Raw genomic sequence first — 6,000 nt, forward strand, 5'->3', positions numbered from 1 at the left:
ACTCGCAATGGCGAGTAAAAAGCGGGTACGTTCGCCATGGCGAGATCAAGGCGAACTTCAGAGGCGAGCAATTCCAAAGAGCATCGGTGTTTCACTCGCCTTCAGCTCGCAACAGCGAATGAAAGAAGGAGCAACTCACCATGGCGAGGGAATGTACTCGCGAGGCGAGTTAGGGCGGCTTAGGCTTCTCACAGCTGACGTGGCACAAACCCAATGGTGAAGGAACTTCACTCGCCCTGGCGAATGAAGGAGCTCGCGAGGCGAGTTGATGCAGAATTAAAATTTTATAAATAGCTCATTCAATCATTTCATTTAGGACACTGAGTTTTTCATAGTTTTTCACTTGTAATATTCTTAGAGAGAGAGATAGGGCTTGTTCTTGATAGAGTGAGAGTGATAGAAAGTGGATTATACATCATTTTGTTGAGAGATCACAAGTGTGTAATGGATCCTTCCCTTTCAATTCATTCTTGCAAGGCTTCCATGACAATGAGTAGCTAAATCTCCTTTGTTGGGATTAGAGGTACTTGATCTTAGCTTAACATGTAATCTTTTGATCTATAAATATATGGTTCTAGCATTTGATTTGATATTGATGTTATTCTTGCACTTTAATGCTTATGTTTGATTTAATTGTGATTGAGAAATACTTTTGAATCTAGGTTTAGAATAATCATCTATCAAAACATAGGTTCTAGACATGGAATTGATGTTTTGATAATCACCTTTTGTATCCAAACTTAAAAGCTTTCTTACCATTCAATAGATTGAGAAATCATCGATTAAATGATAAGATCAACTCTTTAATCATTCAATAGTTTGAGACATCGACGATTGAATGATACAATTGATTTCACAATATTGTTTGGACACGAATGGTGTTGTCGAGGGATACGTGATAATATCAAAGAAAAGCTAGAATCCATGTATGATCATTAGGTTACGTGTGACGCTTGATCAAGGAACTCTAATCCTAACAAGTTTCACGCCTTATTAATCTCAACTTTATCATTTGAAATTTAGTTATTAAAACAAACAACGAATTATCGTTTAACTTAGAATGATATTTGGTGTCGAACGGTCCGTGATATCGCACAAGTTTCATACCTGGCTGTTTTGCAGGTATGGCTCCAAAGAAACCGACAACACCGGTAAACGAAAGAAAGGAGAAGCATCCGCACCACGACCCCTACCTAGAAACCAACCTTACGACCAAGAGAGATTTAAATCTCGATACCACCAAGATAGATACAGGGAACTGCTTAAACAGAGTATGTGGCCCAAGAAATATTTTAACATAAGCCCTCAAGGACCCTACCAAGACCTCCTGAAACTTTTAACTGACCAAGGGTGGGGAAGACTGCTCCAACCTATCACCGACCTCAATGCTGAGCTCGTGCGTGAATTCTACGCCAATGCTCTTCCCAAAAACCTCACCGACCCATTCATCTTTAAAACCTATGTGAGAGGTTGAACCATCCGCTTCGATCGTGAAGCAATTAACACATATCTTGGTGACCCATTTTCCGCTAAGTGATGAGGATGATATGGATGAATTCCATGAAAACCAAAACAGAGGCACCTTTGACATTGATCCAATGAAAGAAACAATGAAGAGGGGTATCTTGTTAGAGGGTACAACATATGATGTGAGCGATGCTAGCAGAGAGTACCGCGCCCATAATGAGTCCGGGGAAAGCGAGGCGGGTTTTTGGTTCACCTTTTCCTTGAAGTGTGACAAGCTTCAATTCCCAAGCAATAGTGTGGGCTATGTCGACTTTGATGCCCTTGAGAATGTAGTAGATTAGTGGGCATACATCCACGATACAATCGGACAAGTGGCTGTTGGGTTTGACATTGTGAAGGATAAACTTCAGGATGAATTTAGAGGTGTTGTTCATAAATTTATACTGAGCGCGGTACTCTCTGCCAGCATCGCTCACATCATATGTTGTACCCTCTAACAAGATACCCCTCTTGATTGTTTCTTTCATTGGCTCAATGTCAAAGGTGCCTCTGTTTTGGTTTTCATGGAATTCATCCATATCATCCTCATCACTTAGCGGAAAATGGGTCACCAAGATATGTGTTAATTGCTTCGCGATCGAAGCGGATGGTTCGACCTCTCACATAGGTTTTAAAGACGAATGGGTCGGTAAGGTTTTCGGGAAGAGCATTGGTGTAGAATTCACGCACGAGCTCAACTTTGAGGTCGGTGATAGGTTGGAGCAGTCTTCCCCACCCTTGGTCAGTTAAAAGTTTCAGGAGGTCTTGGTAGGGTCCTTGAGGGCTTATGTTAAAAACTTTCTCGGGGGTTATATTATGTGGATGATTTCAGTTCTGGTAGAGCCCATCATATGCGTCACAATACTGATACTAAGGAAAGGCAAATATGGCTATGGCATCATCGGGCATCTATCCTTTGGTTATATGAAGTATTTACTACTTGATTTATTTTCACATGTACACGATACAGAGCTAAAATTTAATACTTGTATTTTATCCAAAAATCATCGTGTATCTTATCCAATTAGCTTGAATAAAAGTAATGTTCCTTTTTCATTGGTCCACTCTGATGTTTGGGGGCCTTCCCCAATAGCTACTGTTTCTGCCATTCGTTGGTTTGTGATATTTGTCGATGATTGTACTCGAATGACTTGGTTATATACATTGTGCCGTAAAGATGATGTCTTTAGTGTTTTTCAAACATTCCATGCAATGATTAAGACACAATTTTCAGCTAAACTTCAGATTCTTCGTTCTGACAATGGTGGAGAATAAATCAACAAGGATTTTCAAGCTTATTTCCAACTTCATGAAACTTCTTGTGCTCAAACACCACAACAAAACGGGGCTGCAGAACAGAAGCACCGACATATCCTAGAAACAGCTCGTGCTCTCCTAATTGGTGCTCATATGCCTCGTAGTTATTGGACAGATGCAATAGCTACAGCTGTACATTTGATAAACTGAACATGTTCCACTACCTACTGTTTTAATGATCCATCCATGAGTCTTTGGATGTGTTGCCTTTGTTCATCTACATAAAAATCAACGCACTAAACTTGATCCTTGTACTGTTCGATGTGTTTTTCTAGGATATGGCCCCCATAAGAAGGGATATCGTTGTTACAATCCAATCACGAAACGGACCTACATCACCATGGATGTCACATTTGTGGAATCTGAATATTTCTATTCCTTTTCACCCATATCTAATTCTCCTCTTCAAGGGGAGTTACAAGATGAAGAGCAAAATTGGGTAAATTTGCCACCATATGAAGATGACCCTATACATGAAGAAGTGAGGTTGGCTGTGCATACTTTTGAATCTGTTGAACCTGACCTTATGATGACTGATGAAGAGCAGAGAAAAGTGAATGATTGTAGTGCGACACAAGTTGTTGAACTAGAAGCTGAAATTGAAAATAAGTCAAATCATCAACTCACTTCTTAGTACATGATGACCCATCTCTTGAGAATTGTCCTGAGGTAAATATTCCTACTCCATATCCTCGTATAAATGATTTAGATACATCTGTCCGTTACAACTTACCTTTTAGACAGAGTCGTGGTAAGCCACCTAAGCGGTACTCCCTAGATTTTGAGAAGAAAATGTCAAAATATCCAATTGCTAATTATGTATCTACTCATAAATTATCAGAACCTGTTAAAGCTTTTGTGCATACTTTGTCCTCCTTCCATGTTCCTAGTAGAATACAAGAAGTCTTAACAGATCCAAAGTGGGTACAAGCAATTAATGAGGAAATGGATTACTTACAAAAGAATAATACATGATGTCTAGTTTCATTACCAAAAGGAAAAAAAACATTAGGGTGCATATAGGTTTTCTCTATTAAGCACAAAGCAGATGGATCCATTAAAAGGTACAAGGCAAGGCTGGTGGCAAGGGGGTACACCCAAACATATGGTGTGGATTATAAAGAAACGTTCTCACCAGTAGCAAAACTAAACACTATTCGTGTTTTGTTGTCATTAGCAGCGAATTTAGACTGGCCATTGCATCAATTTGATGTGAAAAATGCATTCCTTCATGGAGATATCGAAGAAGAAGTCTATATGGATATTCCACCAGGGTACAACACATCTTCAAAGGCTGAAGTAGTGTGTAAGTTGCAACGAGCATTGTACGGGCATGGTTCGGTCGATTTAGTGCAGCTATGAGAATGTATGGTTTTCAACAAAGTAATTTTGACCATACTCTATTTTTGAAACACCGTTTGGGAAAGGTAACAGCCTTAATAATATATGTGGATGGCATGATCATTACAGGGGATGATATGGAAGAAATATCAAGACTCCAAGAGCAATTGGCAACTGAACTTGAGATGAAAAATCTTGGAGGACTTAGGTAGTCTACCTTGCACAACTTAGATAGTGCCGCGAAACGTCTTAAAGAAAGCGACCTGATCGTGACTCACCCCGGTAATAGTTTCAAAGCTCTGTCATAATTTGAAAATTACAAAAACAACACACCCTTTTCACAACAACCTCAAGTTTGGAATTTGGTATCACACCTTTGTAGACTCTACCAAATCCACCAACTCCCAACAGCCCCTTTACCATGAAACCCTTTGTGGCAAAGTATATATCTTTGAACTTAAATCTATGTGGGCCATATTCATGTTCCCAATCTTCAAGAACCTTAGCAAACTTCTTCTGTTCGATATGATACATAATCCTTAAAGCTATTATGAATAGCAAACTTAGGAAAATCAAAGGCAACCCAACAGTTAAAGTTTTTGACTCTTTTTTCTCATTAAATATTCCTAGTTCAGTAGCAAATATTCTTAGCTCAGGAAGTTTAGAGATTTCAAGGTTTTGAGCTTGGCCATTAACCTTAAAACTCCAACCAAGAATATAATGGGAAGCTACAATTACCCCGGTTGAAGATGAGAATCCAACATACATTCTATTGTTGAGAATTGGAGAAAGATCTTTCGTGAATGATAACAAAGGTCGTGCTGGTTTAACAACATTACAACCAAAATTAATTGGAGCTAATGTAACATCAATATTTTTCTTCACTCCATCATATTCTATCCATACCTGCATAGGATATCCACTAGAAAGGGATAAGTCGTTGAATCGACCAATAGCATTATAGTATCCTGCAGGAGTTGAATTAGCTGATTTCAAATTATTGATGTCAATACCAGCATGGTTATTATTGATATCATCAAACTCAAGATCTTGAATAGTGTCAAGCTCAACAGCAAACACATGGTTGCTAGTGTTTCCAATGTTGGAATCGTTAAAGGGACCAAGGTATTGGTTTGGAAGTGAATCTGGTAGCCCTTTTGATATTCAGATTTTATGGCAAATAAAAAAGTAGTTGAGAAAGAAGACACAGTTTCACTAGAAGTGTTTTTGAAAACTATAGGATTTGGATAGAAAGCATGTGCTGTATCTTGCCCGATATCATTGGTGAGTCTTAGTAAGCCAGTTGAAGTTAACTCAGCAATACCATCAAGATATAAATGTGATGATTGGAATCCTTTATAGATGAAACCGTTGTCTTCACTTGCTACCAATGTAACAAGCAAACATAACATAAAGACAAACTTGAGGAACATGATTTTAGTTTGTGAATGAACAATGCTTGTGTAGTTCTGTTCGGTGTTTGTTATTTATAAGATTTTGTGCTAAGTGAAGGAAAAATTGCATGTCTAATTTGGGTAAATAAAATAACCATCACATGGTTACTAAAATTGCATCCAACTCCTATTAAGTAATGTCTTGTTTAGTTTAGTGAAAAAAATGTGTTACACATTTGAACCACAAATTTTCTTTCCATCTGTAGTAGTGGGGGAATGTTTTTCAACGTTTATATATTCGAAGTCTTGATGCAAAATTGAATATGTGAAATTAAAACATTAATGTTGTCTAATTTCTTAAAAAGGTTAACGGTGTTTTGTTCCCTCTAATATAGGTTATTTCTGGTTTACCATCTTGCAATTTTTTTTTTAATCATTTTTA

General features: G+C 38.1%; 1 pseudogene; it reads right to left on the reverse strand.

Moving 5' to 3' along the window:
* Positions 1-4,455: 4,455 nt before the first annotated feature.
* LOC25498540 (L-type lectin-domain containing receptor kinase IV.1-like) lies at positions 4,456-5,597 on the reverse strand (annotated as a pseudogene).
* Positions 5,598-6,000: the final 403 nt, after the last annotated feature.

Source organism: Medicago truncatula, chromosome 7 (assembly GCF_003473485.1).
Source record: "Medicago truncatula cultivar Jemalong A17 chromosome 7, MtrunA17r5.0-ANR, whole genome shotgun sequence".
Lineage (NCBI taxonomy): Eukaryota > Viridiplantae > Streptophyta > Magnoliopsida > Fabales > Fabaceae > Medicago > Medicago truncatula.